Source organism: Pseudophryne corroboree, chromosome 2, assembly GCF_028390025.1.
Source record: "Pseudophryne corroboree isolate aPseCor3 chromosome 2, aPseCor3.hap2, whole genome shotgun sequence".
Classification (NCBI taxonomy): Eukaryota; Metazoa; Chordata; class Amphibia; order Anura; family Myobatrachidae; genus Pseudophryne; species Pseudophryne corroboree.
In genome coordinates, this window is record NC_086445.1 from 542,394,470 (window position 1) to 542,419,958 (window position 25,489).

The 25,489-nt window shown below is 45.4% G+C and overlaps 1 protein-coding gene and 1 pseudogene across 1 annotated transcript in view; one reads left to right on the forward strand and one right to left on the reverse strand.

Moving 5' to 3' along the window:
* The window catches only part of RCAN3 (RCAN family member 3), a 79,669-nt gene that overhangs the window by 16,025 nt on the left and 38,155 nt on the right, over positions 1-25,489 (reverse strand). The gene's annotated exons all lie outside the window — the stretch shown is intronic.
* LOC135051495 (5S ribosomal RNA) lies at positions 11,427-11,545 on the forward strand (annotated as a pseudogene).

Genomic DNA, 25,489 nt, shown 5'->3' on the forward strand with positions numbered 1-25,489 from the left:
AGACACCCCCCACGTAAAATCCGCCACTCAGCTCAGTGTTAGTGAAGCCAGATGCAGTCCATGACGTGTTTCCTCCCTCCAAGTCTGCCACTTCCTGCCTTTTACGCAGCCCAATCCGGCTTCTATGTGCTTCAGTCAATGCAGACCGTAGAAGCTGGGGATTCGCGCATGCGACATCTGCACTGGTTCCGGCACCTCCCGGGGCTCCATGCTTCCTCCCCTCTCTGGGCGGCAGCCCCCCTACTTAAACCCCACTTCCTACTCAAGTAGGAAGTAGATACTTTATTCAATAAAAGGTCAAGTATGAACACATTTTAGAATACATATAAATGCCTACAAAAAGGTAAGAAATGTTCTTCCATAGTGAAGGGAATTTCTATCTGTAATGCAATAATTAATTTTAGAAATATTTATCCTCAATTATTGCATTGCATTCTGTCAATGTTCGACTGAAAAGTATACACTACTCAAACCCCTTTGTTTTGCCAGAACGCCAGATTATTCTTCTTTGTAGTCAATAGCAAAATACCTTTATTGATTAAAACATGTTAGGAAATGAATGCAGTAAATTTATTAGACTATAACATTTACTAGCTGTAGCATTGTTTGTTTTGTGCTCTTATAAATAAGAATTTACTTACCGATAATTCTATTTCTCGGAGTCCGTAGTGGATGCTGGGGTTCCTGAAAGGACCATGGGGAATAGCGGCTCCGCAGGAGACAGGGCACAAAAAGTAAAGCTTTAGGATCAGGTGGTGTGCACTGGCTCCTCCCCCTATGACCCTCCTCCAAGCCTCAGTTAGGTACTGTGCCCGGACGAGCGTACACAATAAGGAAGGATTTATGAATCCCGGGTAAGACTCATACCAGCCACACCAATCACACTGTACAACCTGTGATCTGAACCCAGTTAACAGTATGATAACAGCGGAGCCTCTGAAAAGATGGCTCACAACAATAATAACCCGATTTTTGTAACTATGTACAAGTAATGCAGTTAATCCGCACTTGGGATGGGCGCCCAGCATCCACTACGGACTCCGAGAAATAGAATTATCGGTAAGTAAATTCTTATTTTCTCTATCGTCCTAGTGGATGCTGGGGTTCCTGAAAGGACCATGGGGATTATACCAAAGCTCCCAAACGGGCGGGAGAGTGCGGATGACTCTGCAGCACCGAATGAGAGAACTCCAGGTCCTCCTTAGCCAGGGTATCAAATTTGTAGGATTTTACAAACGTGTTTGCCCCTGACTAAATAGCCGCTCGGCAAAGTTTTAAAGCCGAGACCCCTCGGGCAGCCGCCCAAGATGAGCCCACCTTCCTTGTGGAATGGGCATTTACATATTTTGGCTGTGGCAGGCCTGCCACAGAATGTGCAAGCTGAATTGTATTACACATCCAACTAGCAAAAGTCTGCTTAAAAGCAAGAGCACCCAGTTTGTTGGGTGCATACAGGATAACAGCAAGTCAGTTTTCCTGACTCCAGCCGTCCTGGAACCTATATTTTCAGGGCCCTGACCACATCTAGCAACTTGGAGTCCTCCAAGCCCCTAGTAGGCGCACGACACCACAATAAGCTGGTTCAGGTGAAACACTGACACCACCTTAGGGAGAGAACTGGGGACGAGTCCGCAGCTCTGCCCTGTCCGAATGGACAAACAGATATGGGCTTTTTTGAGAAAAAAACCACCAAATTGACACTCGCCTGGTCCAGGCCAGGTCCAAGAGCATGTTCACTTTTCATGTGAGATGCTTCAAATCCACAGATTTGACTGGTTTTAAACCAATGTGTTTTGAGGAATCCCAGAACTACGTTGAGATCCCACAGTGCCACTGGAGGCACAAAAGGGGGTTGTATATGCAATACTCCCTTGACAAACTTCTGGACTTCAGTAACTGAAGCCAATTCTTTCTGGAAGAAAAATCGACAGGGCCGAAATTTGAACCTTAATGGACCCCAATTTGAGGCCCATAGACACTCCTGTTTGCAGGAAATGCAGGAATCGACCGAGTTGAAATTTCTTCGTGGGGCCTTCCTGGCCTCACACCACGCAACATATTTTCGCCACATGTGGTGATAATGTTGTGCGGTCACCTCCTTTCTGGCTTTGACCAGGGTAGGAATGACCTCTTCCTGAATGCCTTTTCCCTTAGGATCCGGCGTTCCACTGCCATGCCGTCAAACGCAGCTGCGGTAAGTCTTGGAACAGACATGGTACTTGCTGGAACAAGTCCCTTCTTAGCGGCAAAGGCCATAAGTCCTCTGTGAGCATCTCTTGAAGTTCCGGGTACCAAGTCCTTCTTGGCCAATCCGGAGCCATGAGTATAGTTCTTACTCCTCTACGTCTTATAATTTTCAGTACCTTAGGTATGAAAAGCAGAGGATGGAACACATACACCGACTGGTACACCCACGGTGTTACCAGACCGTCCACAGCTATTGCCTGAGGGTCTCTTAACCTGGCGCAATACCTGTCCCGTTTTTTGTTCAGACGGGACGCCATCATGTCCACCTTTGGTAATTCCCAACGGTTTACAATTATGTGGAAAACTTCCCCATGAAGTTCCCACTCTGCCGGGTGGAGGTCGTGCCTACTGAGGTAGTCTGCTTCCCAGTTTCCATTCCCGGAATGAAACACTGCTGACAGTGCTATCACATGATTTTCCGCCCAGCGAAAAGTCCTTGCAGTTTTTGCCACTGCCCTCCTGCTTCTTGTGCCGCCCTGTCTATTTACGTGGGCGACTGCCGTGATGTTTTATCCCACTGGATCAATACCGGCTGAGCTTGAAGCAGAGGTCTTGCTAAGCTTAGAGCATTATAAATTTACCCTTAGCTATATTTATGTGGAGAAAAATCTCCAGACTTGATCACACTCCCTGGAAATTTTTTCCTTGTGTGACTGCTCCCCAGCCTCTCGGGCTGGCCTCCGTGGTCACCAACATCCAAAACTGAATGCCGAATCTGCGGCCCTCTAGAAGATGAGCACTCTGTAACCACCACAGGAGAGAGACACCCTTGTCCTTGGATATAGGGTTATCCGCTGATGCATCTGAAGATGCGATCCGGACCATTTGTCCAGCAGATCCCACTGAAAAGTTCTTGCATGAAATCTGCCGACTGGAATTGCTTCGAAGGAAGTCACCATTTTTTTTTTTTTTTTTTTTTTTTTTTACCATGGCCCTTGTGCAATGATGCACTGATTTTAGGAGGTTCCTGACTAGCTCGGATAACTCCCTGGCTTTCTCTTCCGGGAGAAACACCTTTTTCTGGACTGTGTCCAGAATCATCCCTAAGCACAGGAGACTTGTTGTCGGGATCAGCTGCGATTTTGGAATATTTAGAATCCACCCCTGCTGTTGTAACAGTATCCGAGATAGTGCTACTCCGACCTCCAACTGTTCCCTGGACTTTGCCCTTATCAGGAGATCGTCCAAGTAAGGGATAATTAAGACGCCTTTTCTTCGAAGAAGAACCATCATTTCGGCCATTACCTTGGTAAAGACCCGGGGTGCCGTAGACAATCCAAACGGCAGCGTCTGAAACGGATAGTGACAGTTCTGTACCACGAACCTGAGGTACCCTTAGTGATAAGGGCAAATTTGGGACATGGATCCCGGTTCGTTATCACTGCTCTGAGTGACTCCATCTTGATTTGAACCTTTGTAAGTGTTCAAATTTTTTTAGATTTAGAATAAGTCTCACCTAGCCTTCTGGCTTCAGTACCACAATATAGTGTGGAATAATACCCCTTTTCTTGTTGTAGAAGGGGTAATTTAATTATCACCTGCTGGGAATACAGCTCGTGAATTTTTTTCCATACTGCCTCCTTGTCGGAGGGAGACCTTGGTAAAGCAGACTTCAGGAGCCTGCGCAGGGGAAACGTCTCGACATTCCAAACTGTACCCCTGGGATACTACTTGTAGGATCCAGGGGTCCTGTACGGTCTCAGCGTCATGCTGAGAGCTTGTCAGAAGCGGTGGAACGCTTCTGTTCCTGGGAATGGGCTGCCTGCTGCAGTCTTCTTCCCTTTCCTCTATCCCTGGGCAGATATGACTCTTATAGGGACGAAAGGACTGAAGCTGAAAAGACGGTGTCTTTTTCTGCAGAGATGTGACTTAGGGTAAAAACGGTGGATTTTCCAGCAGTTGCCGTGGCCACCAGGTCCGATGGACCGACCCCAAATAACTCCTTTTCCTTTATACGGCACTACACCTTTGTGCCGTTTGGAATCTGCATCACCTGACCACTGTCGTGTCCATAAACATCTTCTGGCAGATATGGACATCGCACTTACTCTTGATGCCAGAGTGCAAATATCCCTCTGTGCATCTCGCATATATAGAAATACATCCTTTAAATGCTCTATAGTCAATAAAATACTGTCCCTGTCAAGGGTATCAATATTTTTAGTCAGGGAATCCGACCAAGCCACCCCAGCTCTGCACATCCAGGCTGAGGCGATCGCTGGTCGCAGTATAACACCAGTATGTGTGTATATACTTTTTATGATATTTTTCCAGCCTCCTGTCAGCTGGCTCCTTGAGGACGGCCCTATCTATAGACGGTACCGCCACTTGTTCTGATAAGCGTGTGAGCGCCTTATCCACCCTAAGGGGTGTTTCCCAACGCGCCCTAACTTCTGGCGGGAAAGGGTATACCGCCCATATTTTCTATCGGGGGGAACCCACGCATCATCACACACTTCATTTAATTTATCTGATTCAGGAAAAACTACGGTAGTTTTTTCACATCCCACATAATACCCTCTTTTGTGGTACTTGTAGTATCAGAAATATGTAACACCTCCTTCATTGCCCTTAACGTGTGGCCCTAATAAGGAATACGTTTGTTTATTCACCATCGACACTGGATTCAGTGTCCCTGTCTGTGTCTACCGACTAAAGTAAACGGGCGTTTTAAAAACCCCTGACGGTGTTTTTGAGACGTCTGGACCGGTACTAATTGTTTGTCGGCCGTCTCATGTCGTCAACCGACCTTGGCGCGTGTTGACATTATCACGTAATTAATCAAAGATAAGACAGCGCTGACTGAAATGAATTGTAAAATTAAAATATATTTAATAAATCTTTAAAAAACATATATCAAAAATTATTAATATCTCACTGCTTTGATACATTCATAGTCACCATGCATGGATTGTGATTTGTAGGTTGCTTATTGGAATGTCCCTGTAGGATCCGCACATTTCAAATGTCCCTTATCCTGGGGTTGTAGCACAGTCCCCTGGCCGAATTTTAAGTTGAAGACAACGCTGGAGGATTATCTGTCCCAGTGATATAAGCAGTACAACGGGGAAGTCCTCACCAGTATTGCGTAGCCGTCTTTCGGGTTCGGTCCTTGTTCGTGGATTTAGGGTGTAAATAGCGCTATTTTCCAGTGTCCATAGGGTACCAGTCCCTGCTGTTTTATCAAAGACCTTTGATAAAACAGCAGGGAGCTGTGAAACGCGTCAGGTGTTAGCCTAAATCATGGGTCTTCAACCTGTGGCCCTCCAGCTGCTGCGGAACTACACATCCCACTATGCCCTGCCACAGTTTTGCTATTAAGGCATGGTAAAACTGAGGCAGGGCATGCTGGGATGTGTAGTTCCGCAGCAGCTGGAGGGCCACAGGTTGAAGACCTATGGCCTAAATCACCTGCATTGGATATTTTTCTACACTTGCTCCGCCTCCTCACCAACATCGTCCTCATAAATGTCGACACACACGTACCGACACACAGCACACACACAGGGAATGCTCTGATAGAGGACAGGACCTACTAGCCCTTTGGAGAGACAGAGGGAGAGTTTGCCAGCACACACCAAAAACGCTATAATTATATAGGGACAACCTTATATAAGTGTTTTCCCTTATAGCATCTTTTTTATATATTTCTAACGCCAAATTAGTGCCCCCCCTCTCTGTTTTAACCCTGTTTCTGTAGTGCAGTGCAGGGGAGAGCCTGGGAGCCTTCCCTCCAGCCTTTCTGTGAGGGAAAATGGCGCTGTGTGCTGAGGAGATAGGCCCCGCCCCTTTTTCGGCGGCCTCGTCTCCCGCTCTTAACGGATTCTGGCAGGGGTTAAATATCTCCATATAGCCCCCGGAGGCTATATGTGAGGTATTTTTAGCCAAAAAAGGTTTTCATTTGCCTCCCAGGGCGCCCCCCTCCCAGCGCCCTGCACCCTCAGTGACTGCCGTGTGAAGTGTGCTGAGAGGAAAATGGCGCACAGCTGCAGTGCTGTGCGCTACCTTAAGAAGACTGAGGAGTCTTCTGCCGCCGATTCTGGACCTCTTCTCGTTTCAGCATCTGCAAGGGGGCCGGCGGCGAGGCTCCGGTGACCATCCAGGCTGTACCTGTGATCGTCCCTCTGGAGCTAATGTCCAGTAGCCAAGAAGCCAATCCATCCTGCACGCAGGTGAGTTCACTTCTTCTCCCCTAAGTCCCTCGTTGCAGTGATCCTGTTGCCAGCAGGACTCACTGTAAAATAAAAAACCTAAGCTAAACTTTTCTAAGCAGCTCTTTAGGAGAGCCACCTAGATTGCACCCTTCTCGGCCGGGCACAAAAATCTAACTGAGGCTTGGAGGAGGGTCATAGGGGGAGGAGCCAGTGCACACCACCTGATCCTAAAGCTTTACTTTTTGTGCCCTGTCTCCTGCGGAGCCGCTATTCCCCATGGTCCTTTCAGGAACCCCAGCATCCACTAGGACGATAGAGAAAAGTAATCTACAAGATCAACCTTTATATACAGTATCACCATATTTTGTAAAACTGTAAAATTCACTGGAGAATAGACTGGTGTGTACAAAGGGTCTAATTCAGATCTGATTGCAGCAGCAAATTTGTTAGCAAATGGGCAAAACCATGTGCACTGTAGAGGGGGGACAGATATAACATGTGCAGAGTTATTGGGATCCCGACGTTTGGGATTACGGCAGTCAGAATACAGACAGCGGCATCCCGACGCGCAGAACCCAGCCCCCTGCTAGGTAACCATTCTAATTCTCCTCATATACCCTTAACCCTCCCTACCCGCAGCTTGACCCTAACCTTGCCTGCTTAGTGCCTAACCCTAACTCCCTGCAGCCTATCCCTTACGCATCCCCTCCCCCCAAAAAAACACCATCTCTCTAGTGCTTAAACCAAACCTCTGCCCACCGCAGGTCAATATCCATCCAAAATCCCAAATCAGCACACAATACGCCAGCCCGTCCCTACAACTCCATCTTCTTACACAACTTTCACCCTTTGTATCATCTCATTTCCTTCTTTCTATATCCCTGACGAAGCTGCCTGTTAGTGCAGTGAAACACGCGTGTAGGGTACAGCGTGCCCGCGTGTAGTTTACACATGATGTTATAAAACAAAATGTATATTTATTTGTAGGGAAATGGCTGTTACTAGTGAAGCTGTATGTGGCTGCTTACAATTGAGAAGAGGATATGAAGCATGATAAACTGTAACAAATGTATCTAATGCCACCTGCTGATAGCTGCTGATTCTAACAACATGTACTTAAAATTAGGATACTTATCATCAGAGTCTGCAACAAATGTTTCAAGTTTTATATGCTGACAGCAGTTGATGTTGTGAGCTGTTGGCAGCAGAACTTCTAATACTTTAAGCACAGCAGCCGAGGTCCTAGATAGTATATAGTGACATTAGCTGAGTCCTGTTGATGGGAATAATCCTATTGAATGGGAGACAGGCGACCCCATATATAGGACGATATAGCTACTACCATATATATCAGCTACAATATTTGCGATACATTGTATGTGTGTTAAAATGACACAGTTAAGTATTCCCAGAAATCAAGGGATAGTGAAAAGTTATAACACTTACACATTACACTGTAATGCACTACATTATAGCAAATAACGTGGCAAACATCTGAAACTATAAGGTGGCCACATGTTTTAATAGATTAATTTATTCACCATTACTGGGAAGGTATAATAAATGTGGGACTTATAAAGTCTATTAATGGAATACCAGCAAGGGATATGATATGTGAGATTGATATATAATTTTAAAAGGAGTATGGTCTTCTAGAAACGTTACAGCTTTACATCTCTAAATAAAACATCTTAATAGAGAAGTGATCTAAGCGGGTCTGATAGAACAAAATACAGACTACCGCATGAGGTTGGAAATATATGTGGTGGATATTAGAAATAGGGACTGCTATATCCCTTAATGATCCATACCATAGTTTGGACTGCTATATCCCCTAAATAAAATCCCCTCTCACTTTATTTTCCTCTACACATACCCTTGTAAAATCTGTGGTGGATATTAGAAATAGGGACTGCTATATCCCTTAATGATCCATACCATAATTGGGACTGCCGTATCCCCTAAATCAAACCCCTTCTATTCTTCTCTACACATACCCTTGAAAAATCTGTATCTGTGTACTAACATAGACAGTGAGTGCAAATTAATACTTACCTTCCCGGAGAATAATTTGGAGATAGAGATATTCATCTTGCAGCTGATTCCGGCCCAGCATCGCAATATTGAGATGTAGTAGTATTAATTGACTATATATAATTTTTATATTCGTTCATTGGTAGTCAATCTGCATCTATATAATCTGGTGATATTTATAGTCCCTAAATTGGGATTTATCCCCAGAAGATTTTCCTGAATAAATAGACATTATAGATAGCCGGTTAACAATATTAAAGTAACAGCCATCGCATTGTAAGAATTATATTGTCAATGGATCAGATAATGGCAATATTTAAATAGATACAATAATCCCACGAATATTACACGTATCAAATACACGCGGACACGCCTTTTAAATTCTTTTCTTCACAATTTCCTATCTTATAGGTGTCACATATATGTTAGTTTGTCTGATTTTAACTCTTATGTTTCACTGTTGTCTGGGTAATAATTTATAATTTAATAAAGGTTAAGTTTTAAGATAAAGTCAACTTTTTTTCTAGTGCGTCAACCATACAGTTCCCTCTTATTTTTCCTCTCAACCTGATCGCTTATACACTGTAATTGACAGCACCCCCTTACCATATTAAGCATTGTCTGATATAAAGGGAAAAGGGGTTCAAACAAGTGATGATGTGATGATGGTTCACATACATTCACAATATTGTTAATATATATTGAGTGTGCAGATACCCAACTCTTTTATATATCTAGGGACATGCCCTATTCCGCTCTATTTCAACACTTCCATCTACTGATCTTTTTCTTTTTTTTTTTACTTACATTTTTATTTGCTTCTTAAAATATATCTTTTAATTTATCTTCAGTTTTATATTTATTTTGAATTTTATAAATTTTCTTTTTCTATATATATTTGCGTTACCTTATTCCACTTCATTATAATACACATATCACTGCATATTGGTACATCCACATTTTTATGGCAGCCCTGACTGTGTATGGTTAAAGAAATCCACAAAACATGACCTGTTGGTACCCGAGGACTGGAGTTTGGATACTTGCACTATACTATAACAATTCTCACTCATAATTACTGGATTGAAAACATGTTGCATGATTTGAAAGATCTAGATTATTGCTGTTGGTGGGGTATGGCAAAGCAACATACTTCCAAAGATCCATCCTGCCTTGATTCAAAAGGTTCAGGCTGGTGGTAAAGAATTCTTAACCAAAAGATATAAATCCGCACAGGATATAACAATTATGAAAACGGGTTTCACCACCCAGCCTCATTCTTTTTTCCCCCTTTTCAGCCACAGCATTCCCCACATACTTTCCAGTTAGTAGGGATGTGGTGAAGGCTTCTAATAATATTGATGCATCTATACTATTTATGATTTTGCTTGATTAAAACTGTTATCAATATATGATTATATTTACAAGGGTGGACAAAGAGGAATCTGTATGCAAGGGTCAGATGAAATTATGTAATCAATCTCAGAATTTATAATACTGGGTTATATACTGAATTACATCATTTTTTGACATTTATATATTACTTTACCTCTTACTTTTTGTTTCAAATTATCTCCAGTGACATACATTGCTTGTGGTAATTTTGTTAGGGATTTTCAGCACCTGAATTACATAGGATTGTCAAATATCGTTTTACTTCCAATAATTGTATTGATTTAAATTATCTCCAGTGACCTACATTGCCTGTGGTAATTTTGTTTATAATTAGGGATTTTCAACACCTGAATTACATAGGATTGTCAAATATTGTTTTGCTTCCAACAATTGTAACTATCACTGGCCTCTTTTCTGGTATTACTATTTATTATTTTTATTTTTTATCAAAATGTTGCTTTCATTCTGACAGTCTGATTTTTGACTACTCAAAACCTCAGAGGTAAAAGAATTACCGTATATACTCGAGTATAAGTCGACCCGAATATAAGCCGAGATACCTAATTTTACCACAAAAAACTGGGAAAAATTACTGACTCGAGTATAAGCCTAGGGTGGGAAATGTACGGTGCCAGGGGTTTTCATGCTCAGGGTGTCATGCTCGTTGCCAGGGGTTTCATGCGGTAGGTGTTATGCTTGTTGCCAGGGGGTAATGCTTGCTGCTAGGGTTGTGCCCCCAGTGCCACATATACCCCCAGTAACAGATATCCCCCCACAGTGCCAGATAAAAACATGCCGCCGTTGCTTTGCCCCCAGTAGTTATGCCCCTTCTTTGCCCCCAGTAGTTGTGCCCCCTCTTTCATTGCCCCCAGTAGTTATGCCCTCTCTTTCTTTGCCCCCAGTAGTTGTGCCCCCTTTCATTGCCCCCAGTTGTGCCCCCTTTCATTGCCCCCAGTAGTTGTGCCCCCTTTCATTGCCCCCAGTAGTTGTGCCTCCTTCTTTCTTTGCCCCCTGTTGCAGTGCCCCCTTCTTTCTTTGCCCCCTGTTGCAGTGCCCCCTTCTTTCTTTGCCCCCTGTTGCAGTGCCCCCTTCTTTCTTTGCCCCCTGTTGCAGTGCCCCCGTCGCCGCTTACAAACACACAAAAAAACAATACTTACCACTGCCCCGCTCCTGCTTCCCGACCGCTTCTTCTGCTGCTGCGCTGCGCTGCTCCGCTCCGTCCGTCCGTCCGCTCGCTCCATCCGTCCGCCCGCTCCGTCCGGCCGCCGCTCTGTCCGGCCGCCCGCTCCCCGGCACCCGATCATCTCTATGGGAGAGACGTCATGACGTCTCTCCCATAGCAACGCGCACAGACACTAGAGGTCAATAATGACCTCTAGTGTCTGTCCTGGAGCCGGCTGCAGCGGACGCCCACACAGCCCACGGCGTCTGCTGCAGCCATTGACTCGAGTATAAGCCGAGGGGGGCTTTTTCAGCATAGAAAAATGTGCTGAAAAAGTCGGCTTATACTCGAGTATATACGGTATATATATTTTCTGTTATTCACATCCTGGGTCCCAATACAATCGGAAAACAGTGCGCCTAGAAGATAAATCTACCTACGGTCAGACCGCACTGAGTATGCCCAAACTCGTCTGATCTTGGAAGCCAAGCACTGCAGGGCCTGGTCAGTACCTGGATAGGAAACTACCAGGGAATACTAGGTACCGTAGGTATTTTATTCTGCAATATTTAATACAATCCTGGGATCCACGACAGGAACTTGATCACAGGTTCCTGGCACCAATTGATTACATTAGACCTGAGGGAGTGACCTCATTCTATGTATTCCTATTATAGAGGACATAAGTGTAAGATATCATTATTTTGAATGAGGGACCACTTATTTTCGCTCATGCCGCCCACATTTTAGTACATCAGTACTTGTGAATTTTGATGTTCCTTGAATATGGACGCTTGCTCTCGCTTCTCTCTCTTAAGTATACACTAATAAAAGTTATGTTTTAATAAATTCATCATTACAAATTTTCAAGTGTGCCCTGGAAAAGGCCTATAGTTGCTTTTTTGTCCTTTCTTTAAAGGACCATACATGTTTCTTTGGTGGTAAAGAATACAAGAAATGTTTTTTTTTGTTAGCACAAATTAGGCCCTTTAACACCAAATGAGCCTAATTTAAATGCCACAGCCTACCTGAGTACTGTTGCTACCCATATATAGCCCTTATTCTGCTAGAAGTAACCATTAGATTATGAATAGACTTTTTATTCCATTTATTTACTTAGTTATTTATACAGTGCACACATTTTGCAGTGTTTTTTAGAGAATGTTCATTCACATTAGTCCCTGCCAACTGGAACAACCTACATCCCCTACCACATGTACACAGGTTTAATTTTTTATTAGGAGTCAATTAACCCACCAGTACGTTTTTGAATTATGGGAGATAAGCCATGCAAATTCAAGGATAACATACAAACCACACACCAATAGGGTTCTGTTTGGAATCAAATCCATGACCTCAGTGCTGTGAAGTTACAAAAGGTAACATTGAATGACTAAATAATCTCTGTATAGCGCTGCATAATATTATATATAAATTACTATTAACAAGTTAAATATATACTGTAGTCTAACAATCTTCTAATGGCTACTTGAAGCAGGATAATGCGCCATGTCACAAAGCACACATCAGCTCAAACTGGTTCCACGAACATGGCAAAGTTCAGTGTACTACAATGGCCTCCAGTCATTAGACCTCAATCCAATAGAACACCTTCAGGTGGTGGAATAGGAGATGCGCAGCATGAATGTCCACCTGAAAAATCTGCAGCAACTGTGTGATACCGCCATGTGACCACAGACCAGAATCACTAATAAATGTTTCCAGCACCTTGCTGAATCCGTGACACAAGAAAAAAAAAAAGGGAGTTAGGTTAGACTTATCTTTGTTAACTCGCTTTCTTGAGGTTCATAGGGTCCACAGGGAGATAATGGGGTGTAAGTGGTGGTAAAGGGCCGGGCACCAAACTCAGGCTATTCAGTTTTGACAAAAAAAGCCCAAGGCAGGAGCAGGATAGGAGAGAAGGAAGATGTGGAACACACACACACACACACACACACACACACACACACACACATACACCCTGTGTAACCTATGGACCTCGAAGAAAGAGTTAACAAAAAAGGTAAGTCTACCATAGCTCTACTTTTCTTCTTCCGGTTTCACAGGGCTCCACAGGGATACAATAAGTATGTCCCAAAGCAGTTGTTCGAGAGGGGACGCTCCTGAGCGGATAGGAGAATCCAGCGTCCAAATGAAGCATCCTATGAGGCGAATGTATCAAAGGCATAGAACCTGAAGACCACGTGGCCGCCATGCAGAGTTGTTCAAAAGACACGCCACTGCGGGCTACCCATGAAGGTCCCACAGAGCGAATAGAATGAGCAGAGACTGTAGCCGGCACAGGGAGACCAGCCTGCGTGATTCTGGCCAGAATCCGTTTGTCAGCAGAACAACCCGCCTGTGGAAGCTGTAGAGAACAAAAGAGGTAATCCAATTTCCGTAGGGAACTGGTAAGATCCACGTAGATCTGGAGAGCACGGACCACATCCAGGGAGGCCTCCCCCGCCATGAGCTCCGGGGAGACGAAGGCAGATACCAGGCCCGGCGCTACCCGGTCAGCAAAGGGATACAGAGCAGGTAGGCGCCAGGCTGGACTGGCGCGCTCCCTGCTCTGCATCCCTGTGCTGCGCCCGGCCCCCTGCTGCTGCTGGCTGCTGTGCCTGTCACACCATTTGACAGGCAGCAGCGCCGGCAGCTTGAAGCTTCCCCCTACCCCCCTGCAGTGTCCGTCTGTGTCCTGGACGGAAAGGAGGCGGGGCTACATGGTGCCGAAGGGCAGCACTACATGACGCAGAGGGGCGGAGCTACACGGAACCAGGCTGCAGAAGGAGGACAGAAACTGCTGCAGATCCAGCCAGCCAAATGGTACAGTTGTGCACATAGGTTTACATACCCTAGCAGAATTTGTGATTTTCTGGCCATTTGTCAGAGAATATGAATGATAACTCACAAACTTTTCTTTCACTTATGGTTAGTGGTTGGGTGAAGCCATTTATTGTCAAACAACTGTGTTTACTCTTTTTAAATCATAATGACAACAGAAACTACCCAAATAACCCTGATCAAAAGTTTACATACCCCAGTTCTTAATACCGTGTATTGCCCCCTTTAACATCAATGACAGCTTGAAGTCTTTTGTGGTAGTTGTGGATGAGGCTCTTTATTTTCTCAGATGGTAACGCTGCCCATTCTTCTTGGCAAAAAGCCTCCAGTTCCTGTAAATTCTTGGGCCGCCTTGCATGAACTGCACTTTTGAGATCTCCCCAGAGTGGCTCAATGATATTGAGGTCAGGAGACTGAAATGGCCACTCCAGAACCTTCACTTTATTCTGCTGTAGCCAATGACAGGTCGACTTGGCCTTGTGTTTTGGATCATTGTCATGTTGGAACGTCCAAGTACGTCCCATGCGCAGCTTCCGAGCTGATGAGTGCAAATTTTTCTCCAGTATTTTCTGATACAGGTTGAGTATCCCTTATCCAAAATGCTTGGGACCAGAGGTATTTTGGATATCGGATTTTTCCGTATTTTGGAATAATTGCATACCATAATGAGATATCATGGTGATAGGACCTAAATCTAAGCACAGAATGCATTTTTGTTACATATACACCTTATACACATAGCCGGAAGGTAATTTTAGCCAATATTTTTTGTAACTTTGTGCATTGAACAAAGTGTGTGTACATTCACACAATTAATTTATGTTTCATATACACCTTATACACCCAGCCTGAAGGTCATTTAATACAATAGTTTTAATAACTGTATTAAACAAAGTTTGTGTACATTGAGCCATCAAAAAACAAAGGTTTCACTATCTCACTCTCACTCAAAAAAGTCCGTATTTCGGAATATTCCGTATTTCGAAATATTTGGATATGGGATACTCAACCTGTAACATGCTGCATTCATCTTGCCATCAATTTTGACCAAAGTTTCCAGTGCCTTTATAGCTCACACATCCCCAAAACATCAGCGATCCACCTCCGTGTTTCACAGTAGGAATGGTGTACCTTTCATCATAGGCCTTGTTGACTCCTCTCCAAATGTAACGTTTATGGTTGTGGCCAAAAAGTTCAATTTTGGTCTCATCACTCCAAATGACTTTGTTCCAGAAGTTTTGAGGCTGGTCTCTGTGCTGTTTGGAGTATTGTAATTGGGATGCTTTGTGGCATTTGCGTAGTAATGGCTTTCTTCTGGCGACTCGACCATGCAGCCCATTTTTCTTCAAATGCTTCCATATTGTGCATCTTGAAACAACCACACCACTTTTTTTTCCAGAGTCCTGTATTTCAGCTGAAGTTATTTGTGGATTTTTCTTTGCATCCCGAACAATTTTCCTGGCAGTTGTGGCTGAAATTTTTGTTGGTCTACCTGACCATGATTTGGTTTCCACAGAATCCCTCATTTTCCACTTCTTAATTAGAGTTTGAACACTGCTGATTGGCATTCTCAATTGCTTGGATATCTTTTTATATCCCTTTCCTGTTTTATACAGTTCAATTACCTTTTCCCACAGATCCTTTGACAATTCTTTTACTTTCCCCATGACTCAGAATCCAGACACGTCAGTGCAGCACTGGATGAAAGATGCAAGGGTCTTTCAGGAGTCCAGAAACTCACTGACCTTTTATACACACACACTGATTACAAGCAAACAGATCACAGGTGAGGATGGTTACCTTTAGTAGCCAATCAAATCCGTTTGTGTCAACTTGTGTGCATGTTATCAGGCCAAAATCTCCAGGGTATGTAAACTTTTGATCAGGGTCATTTGGGTAGTTTGTTGTCATTATGATTTAAAAAGAGTAAACACAGTTGTTTGACAATAAATGGCTTCACCCAACCACTAACCATGAGTGAAAGAAAAGTTTGTGAGTGATCATTCATATTCTCTGACAAATGGCCAGAAAAATCAAATTCTGCTAGGGCATGTAAACTTATGAGCACAACTGTATGTTGAAGGAGAGTGAGTGAGAAAGCGTGTGTGTGTGTGTGTGTGTGTGTGTGTGTATCTATCTATCTACAGTGTGTGTGTATGCGTGTGTGTGTGTGTGTGTGTGTGTGTGTGTGTGTGTGTGTGTGAGGTGGGGCATAATTTGTAAAAAAAATGGCACCTGAGTGCATTATATATAACCGGCGCTACTACAGGGGCTATTATGCGTATAACCTGCGCTACTACAGTGGCTATTATGCGTATAACCGGCGCCACTACTGGGGACGTGTATAAACAGCACTATTATGTGCAGGGTAATGTGGAATAAGATTGTGCTACTGTGTAGCGTAATTTGAAATGGGGATACTATTGTGTGGCCTCGTCCCTTCCTTGTGAGACCACACCCCTTTTTTGCAGCACACGGTCCCTTTGTAAAATATGGGAGGGCACAAATTTATAGTTTGCAGGGGGGGCGCTGAACACCCTAGCACCGGCCCTGGCCGATACCACGGTTTCCTTGTTAAGGTGGAAACGGGATACTACCTTGGTATGGTAACCAGTCTGAGTTCAGAACAGCCCTGTCCCAATGAAAAATCAGAAAAGGAAAGCGCCCCCAAATCAGAAACACTTCGGGCAGATGCAATAGTCAGAAGGAACAGAGTCTTCGCTGTTAGCCACTTGAGATCCACTGATTCCAGGGGTTCAAACGGAGGCTCCTGAAGTGCTTAGAGAACCCCTGACAAATCCCCCGAAGCCACTGGTAGGACAAAAGGCAGGTTGAACACGGAAGGCACCCAGAAGAAAGGTGCGGAAATCCAGCAGTGGACCGATTCTGCACTGAAATCATATGGAAAGAGCAGAGACATACACTTTCAGGGAGGCCTGACGGAGTCCTAGGCTGAAGAAAGTCAAGGATTCAGGTAACGCTAAAAAACAGAAGTTCATAGCATCTGGCAGCGCACCACTGGAACTATGTATGCCACACCCGGTAAAAGATATGGGCAGAGGCTGGCTTCTGCGCTCTGAGCATGGCCTGAACTACAGAGCGAGAGAAAGCTTTGGACCTTAGGATGTAGGACTCAAGAGCCATGCCATCAAACACAGACGGGCCGGGTCCGGGTGGAGACAGGGATCCTGAGACAACAAGTCTGGTCGTAGCAAGAGTGGAAAGGGAGTGTCTATGGAGAGACTGTGGAGATCTGAGAACCAATGGCGCCTGGACCAGGCTGGGTCTACCAACAGGACGATGCCTCTTTCTTGCTTGAACTTCCAAAGAACTTGCGGAATAAGGGAGACTGGAGGGAAGATGTCCATCTCAGGGCGTCCATGCAGGCTGCTTCGGGATCTCTTGTCCTGGACCCGTACACGGGAACCTTGTGGTTGGGTCGTGAGGCCATGAAGTCCATGTCCGGTGGGCCCCATTTGTCCACCAGAAGCTGGAAGATCTCTGGGTGTAAAGACTGGAGTGTACGTCGTGAGGGCTGAGGAAGTCTGCCTCTCAGTTGAGGACCCCTGGGATGAACCCCGCCAATATGGCTGGGAGATGGCATTCGACCCATCTCAGAATATGAGCCACTTCCTGCATTGCCAACCGACAGAGTGCCCCCATGATGGTTGAGGTAGGCCACAGCAGTGGCGTTGTCAGACTGGATCTGGACTGGTCTGCCCCAAAGCAGGTGCTACGCTAGAGTGAGAGCTCTGTAGACAGCTCGTAACTCCAGAACGTTGATTGGTAAGCAACTTTCTGCGGGAGTTCAACAACCCTGAAAGGAGTTCAGTCACTGCGCACCATCCACGGAAACTGGCATCCGTGTTCAGAAGTACCCAATCTGGAACCTGGAATGGTCGGACCTTGTCCAACAGGGCCGTCTGAAGCCACCAAGTTAGACAGTCGTACCTTCGAAGAGAGAACCATTGTCTGGGACCTGATCAGCTGTGGGTGTCCATCTCACTTGGACAGGATCAGGTGCTGCAGGGGCCTGGAGTGGAATTGGGCGTACTCCACCATGTCGAAGGTGGACACCATGGATCCTAGCACTTCCATGGCCAAGAGGATGGACGCTCTGCAGCTGTGCAGCAATTTGCGCCCCGTTGCTGTAATGCTGACATTTTGTCTGCAGGTAGGAACAGCCTCTGGACTTGAGACTGTAGGAGGGCTCCCAGATTTAACATCCGTTGTGAAGGGGTGAGGGATGAATTTTTCCAGTTGATTAGATAGCTGTGTTGTTGCAGAAAGGCAATAGTCAGCTGGAGAGGTTGGCGCAGAACCTCCGGAGAGTGTGCGAGAATTGGGATCCGGATTGAAAGTCGACAGTAACTAGGTCGACAATGTCTAGGTCGACCACTATTGGTCGACAGTAACTAGGTCGACAGGGTCTTTAGGTCGACATGTTCTAGGTCGACATGAGTTTTTCACAATTTTTTTCTTTTTTTGAACCTTTTCATACTTAACGATCCACGTGGACTACGATTGGAACGGTAATCTGTGCCGAGCGAAGCGGTAGAGGAGCGAAGGCACCATGCCCGAAGCATGGTGAGCGAAGCAAGCCATGCGAGGGTACGCGGTGCACTAATTGGGGTTCCCGGTCACTCTACGAACAAAACGACACCAAAATAACATTAAAAACTCATGTCGACCTTTTGACCTGTCGACCAAGAACATGTCGACCTAAAGACCCTGTCGACCTAGACACCCTGTCGACCTAGTTACTGTTGACCAATAGTGGTCGACCTAGACATTGTCGACCTAGTTACTGTCGACTTTCAATACCACACCCGCGAGAATTACCAGGTCGTCCATGTAAGGGAGTATTCTGACTCCCTGACGACGTAGCTGTGCTGCCATACTGGCCATTATCTTGGTAAAGACCCTGGGAGTAGTAGAAAGACCAAAAGGGTAGTGACAGAAATTGGAAATGTTTTTGAAGGATAGCAAAATGCAGGAATTGCTGGTGAGAGGGTGCTATAGGGACATGCAGATAAGCATCCATGTGCAGGGACACCATAAAGTCCCCAGGCTCCATAGCTAGGACAACAAAGTGGAGGGGTTTTATACAAAACCTGGGTTCCCTGACAAACTTGTTGAGAGATTTGAGAATGAGTATAGGTTGATGAGACCCACTGAGTTTCTGAACCGTACAGTACAGTAGAAACCAGTCCTGCATTATGACCAAGGGACTGGCACCATCACTCCTGATTGCAGAAAGGACTGAATTACCTTCTGGAGAGAGAGAGCATTGCGTGGGTCTGATGGGGGACTGTGCAAAAGAATCGTTGAGGGGGGTTGTCTCCAGAATGAGACAGAGTACCTGTGAGAGACCATATCTTGTACCCATGCATGTGTGGTGGTCTGGCCCTTCAAGCTGAAGGCTTGTCATCAGTCTTAGTAGTTGGACATCTTGCAGCCCAGTCCTGCTACTGTCTGGGTTTGGGGGCCTTTGTGGAAGTCAATTGTCTAGGGAAGGACTGACCTTAAGCTTTACCTTGTGGACGAAAGGAACGAAAGGTGGATGTCCGAGCCTATGGGGTAGAGGCAGAGGGCAGGAAAGCAGTCTTGGCGGCTGCCAGTGTAGCCACAATTTTGTCTAACTCCACCCCAAACAGTGTAAGGTAAGAATTACAAGGCCTTCTTGAAATCCAGGACCGCTTTCCACGAGCGGCGTCAGATGATGTGGCGGGCGACCATTGAGGTATCAGATGCACAGGAAACCAGCATCCAGAACTGCTTCCCCTAGTAAGAGGCAGTCTCTCTGATATGAAAGAGGTGAGACAGATACTCCTGTGAAACGTCTAAGGGAAGACCTTCCTCCAGAGCCTCTACCCAGCTCATAATGGCCTTTGCCACCCAAGCAGTAGCCATGGTAAGTCTAGTAATAGCACCTGTAAGGGAATAAACAGACTTGAGAAAAGCTTCAATGCACCTATCGATGGTCTCCTTTAAGGAAGAAAGGAAAAGAGTTTCATGAGAATCCACCGCTGGGGGAGTCTCCCACTTAGTACAATCAGCTGCTGGAACAGGGTAGAATTAAGCTAGTCGCTTAGGGAGCGGAAACTTTTAACCAGAAATATTCAAAGCTACACGCAGGAGCTCCATAAGATGCTCAGACTGAGGAAATTCAGCTTTAACTACCTTTTGGCGCTTTAATAGCGGAGACTTTGACTCAGGAGCAGACTCCTCCTCTATTTGAAGGATAGATTTGACAGCTTTTAAAAGTGCAGATATGCCCAATGTAGACTTATGCTCCTCCCTTCCTGAGGGGGACTCTATGAGAGAGACATTAGCCTCCTCTTCCTCACCAGATGATGCGTCTGAATCTGAAAGCTGCGTAGACTGAGTAGAGGTCACAGCCTTAGTAGCCTTAGTGAGTAACGGCTTATCGCCCTGTAACATCTGTTGTAAGCAGTGGAGGTATGTGCCAGGTTCTGTACAGAGGTAGAGAGCACGAGCATCTAAGAGGAAGGCATGGCTGGGACTGGTATAGCAGGATGTACTTGCTGAGGAAATCCCATAGGGGGAGCAACCGCAGGATTTGCAAGTTGGTAAGCTATCAGACATAGTAATTCTGAAAAGGAAGCCCAGGGGGGTCCTGCAAAAGGGTCTGGAGACGCTGTCTGGTTAGGTGGGATATAGCACGATGCACATAAAACATCCTGTACAATGTCCTTAGAGGATAAACCTGCATGGGATCAACAGAGGTGCATCAGCCTCTTTGCGACCCTTGCCTTTGCAAGACATAGTTGCAAGAGTAGAAGAGAACACAATATGGCACTAGGCAGTGTGCAACAATAACTGTACTGTGACCAGTTTCCCAAGCCCCGATAGCTGTGAAGTATTTAGAAACCCTTAAACATCTGTTCTATAGAGTAAAGGGGGGAGGAAAAAAGGGAAAGGTAGATACTGATAGTAGAAAAAAAAAAACAGACAACAGGGCTAGCACAAGTCACAGACAATGCAGAATACAATCAAAAACACTGCAATGAGCACTAAATCAACTACACAGCCGCAGTGGCTGGTACGATATAGAGCTGTATAACCTGGCTCCTTGGAGAGGTATACAGGGAGACTTGACCCAGCATTCCCGGAGTCCTGTAGCTGCAACTGAAAATGGCTGCCGTGGCTGATGGGGACCCGCCTTACCCGAGTGCCGGTGCAGGCTTGCAGTGCTGGGGTCCCCCGTAAAAGCTGTGCTAGCGGCGCTCCCTGCTGCAAGTACCTGGCCTAGGCCAGAGTTTTGGTGCCGGCAGGGGGTGATGGAGCAGCAGAGCTGGCATCCAGAGGCCTGCCTAGCACTGCTCTGTTCAGACAAAAATAAATAAAATAAAAGCATAAAAAAGCTTGGGACTGCTTAGAAGCAGCCCCCCTGTTAAACGGTCCATGCGGCTCTTGCCGGCACCAAAGCAAAACTGAGGAGCCTGAGCTGTGGGCGGGGTATACGGGGAAGTACCGGACCATCTTGGGATACTGAAAAGCTTAACTGTTTGGTGCCCGGTCCTTTACCACCACCTACACCCCATTGTCTCCCTGTGGAGCCCTATGGAACCCGAAGAATAAAATACAAGATTTTCCGTAGACAAAAGGGAGGGTCTTACCCAGTATTAGAAAGATGAACCTTATATAGTAGCCACTGAGTGTGTATATATCACCAGGCACAGATCCAAGCCCCCCATCTCATAGATTTGGTGAAAGTTGTAGAAAATCATGCAGAATGTATGTGAACTATTTTCAAACGGCTATTTCCTAAATGTCCCACAGCAATATATGACTGACATTGCCAATTAGGTGTGACGACTTTAATTACCACTCTTTAGTAAAGAGAAAATGAGAAATCTAAATATTTGCATACAAAAAGCAAAAAAAAATAATATATATATAAATGAAGCAAGGTCTTCTACAAATATATGAGGCATGTGAGCAACATCCCAGCATGCTTAGGGTAAGGTAGGACATGCTGGACAAACCTGTTTAAGCAAAATTATGGCTAATAAAGTCATTGATGACTATAGTTGGGTGTGATTTGCAGCAGACAGCTCAATTTACTGCAATTTGAGAGTCCATATTTCAAGAAATGGCGATGATGAACTGTAAAGATATCATTGCATCAGCAGGTCATCAATCACACCCAAAAATTGGGACAGCCATGCATAACTTTGAAGTTTAAAGAAATTATAGGAGAGCAACTGCATATCAGCTGATTGCAATATACTCACCTGGAGTGAAAACAGTCACTTCCTGTGTGGAAGTCTCTCCTTGCATATACTTACAGTGGTACTTCGTGGCAATATTCTACAATTACACACAAACAAACACAGTGATACACCATTCTATACTGATGTCACATTGTACTAAAAATTAAGATTTTTTTTATTTATTTTTTAAAGTTACAGTACATCTGGGCCAGCAAGCTGTCAAAGGGAACACATCAGTTTTGAACAAGATCACATGGACAGTCATTATTTACACTTAGTGTATTCCCACAAGTTTCTTTGTGAAACAGAACACTGGCGTTTTTTTTACTACTGTACATGATAATGTTTTATAGAACCAGCTTACAGCACATTGTGCATCAGTCCTTAGTACAGAATGAAATAGTGAATACCCAACAATGCAGCTATTACCTTTACATTCATAATAAACTTGGGCACGTAGGATATTGCATTGGCAAACATTATATCCTAAATACCTTAGCTGTGCACAGACCCCTATTGTTTTCAAATGTGCCGGTCAGACTGTTAATCAGTAATAGAGTAAGAAATAATTGTAAGAAATAATAATTAAATAAAAATCAAAACATACATTTCTGATAATAAGCGATGATGAAACATTGTTCCTCTCTCTATCTGGGGGTGTGGTATGCGTGACCGGCGGTCAAGAGACCGCTGGTCAGCATACCGATGCCGGGATCCCGGCAGAGGGTGGCGAGTGCAGCAAACACCATGCGGGCTTGGTGGCGGCCGGTTTCTATTCGTACTCTATGGGTGTCGTGGACACCCACGAATGGGAATAGTCCCTGTTGGTCGGCATGCCGACCGTCAGGATTGTGAGGGGGTGAGATGTAGGGGGAGGTTACGTGACCGTCGGTCTCCTGGATCCTGGATGCACTAGCCATTTGTTGGGGATACTGGGGATCTGTACTTTAGTACCACGGGGTATAGATCGGGTCCACTGGAGCCTGGCACTTTAAAAACTTTTATAGTGTGTGTACGTGTGTGCTGGCTCCTCCTACCAGACTCAGTCTAGGATACTGTGCCCGAGGAGACGGACATACCACGAGATAAGAAAACAGGTACAACAGCGGTGAGGCACTAAGCCAACACACAACCATAACCGAAAGGAGGGCGCTAACCAGAACAGAGGACAGCAACCCCAACCAGGGTAGCACAGCCATCCCAACAACAAAATGGGACCGCAACGGCAGGCCAACCAAACATTTCCGCAGGTAAGCAGGAAATCGAAGCACTGAGGCGGGCGCCCTGTATCCACTACGGACTAGGAGAAAAGGAATTACAGATAGGTATTAAATTCCTATTTTCTCTTACGTCCTAGTGGATACTGGGGATCTGTACTTTAGTAAAATGGGGAAGTCCCAAAGCTCCCTAATAGGTGGGAGAGTGCCGGGACCCCTGTAAAACCACCTGACCAAAGTGAAAGTCATCCTTCGCCAAGGTGTCGAACCAATAGAACTTAACAAAAGTGTTCGAACCAGATCAAGTAGCAGCTCGGCACAATTGCAAGGCCGAGACACCCAGGAAGAGCCCACAGACCTCATTGAGTGGGCCTCAATAGACGTCGGCAAAGGCAGAGACGCGAAGTATAGGCTTGCTGAATGGTCAACCTGAGCCAACAAGCAATTGATTGGTCGTCCGGCCCCTACACAATCTTGGTGGCTCCATAAAAGGACAAACAGCGAATCAGATTTCCGATGACGAACGGTCTGTTTGACATAAATCTTCAGAGCCCTCACCACATCCAAGGACTCTGGACCAATGGAAGCGTCAGAGAACACCGGAGCCACAATTTTTATGCACATGAAAAGCTGAAACCACTTTTGGCAAAAACTAAGTTCAGGTCCTGAGTTCCGCACTGTCTTCATGATCTTACAGGATAATGCCCTTAATTCAGAGACACGTCTGGCAGACGCCAACGCTAGCAGCATCACCGTCTTCCAGGTCAGAAATTTAAATTCCACCCTATGTAAGCGTTCAAACCAGTCCGATTGAAGAAAGGACAGAAGCACATTGAGATCCCACCTAGTCGTGGGAGGTACGAAGGGCGGTTGCATATGAAGAACTCCTTTTTAGGAAAGTTTGTACTTCCGGCAACATGGCAAGTTGTTTCTGAAAGAAAATAGAGAGCGCCAAAATCTGTACTTTGATGGAGCCTAAACGTAAACCCATATCCACTCCCGCTTGTAGAAAAAGTAGAAAACTTCCAATTCTAAATTCCATGGGAGGAACCTTTCTACTGTCACACCAGGAAACATACTTTTTCCAGATACGATGATGTTTAGACGTAACCATCTTCATGGCCTGGACTATGGTGGAAATAACCTGGGAGGGAAGACCTTTCTTTGCTAGAATCTCCCTCTCAACTTCCAAGCCGTCAAACGTAGCCGCTGTAAGTCTGGATAGACGAACGGACCTTGTTGAAGAAGATCCTTTTGAAGCGGCAGAGGCCAGGGATCCTCCAGAGCCATGGTTAGGTGGTCCGAGTACTAGGCGCGTCGAGGGCTAATCCGGGGTAATTAGAATTGCTTGAACGCTTTCCCTTCTTAGTCTTTTTAGAACCCTTGGGATTAGTGGTAGAGGAGGGAACAGGTACACAAACTGGTACGTCCATGGGGTCGTCAACGCGTCCACTGCTACAGCCTGCAGACCCCTCATTCTGGAACAGTAATGGCATAGCTTCTTGTTGAGACGAGCCATCAGATCTATCTGCGGACAGCCCCACCGGTGAATTAACTGTTGAAACACCTGGGGATGTAGGCCCCATTCCCCCGGATGGAGGTCGTGTCTGCTAAAGAAGTCCGCTTCCCAGTTGTCCACTCCTGGAATGAATATGGCCGAGATGGTCCTTACGTTGGCCTCCGCCCAGAAGAGTATTTTTGACACTTCTCACATCCCCGCTCTGTTTTTTGTTCCTCCTTGTTGGTTTATGTACGCCACCGCCATGGCGTTGTCCGATTGAACCTGGATCGCCTGATCCCTCAGTAGATGGGAAGCTTGCAGAAGAGCACTGTAAATTGTCCTGAGTTCCAGGATGTTTATCGGCAGAGCAGATTCCTGAACTGACCATATCCCCTGGAACTGTGCCCCTTGGGTCACAGCTCCCCAACCCCGGAGGGTGGCATCCGTTGTCAGTAGAATCCACGAGTGGATACTGAAAATTCTGACTTCTACTACGTGAGGAACTTGTAGCCACCATAATAGAGAAATCCGGGCTTTTGGAGAGAAGGTCACTTCCTGATGCACGTGAAGGTGAGACCCTAACCATTTGCCCAGTAGATCCAGCTGAAATGGCCGGGCATGAAATCTGCCATATTGGATTACCTCGTAAACAGCAACCATCCTGCCAAGCAAGCGTATACAAAGATATATGAATA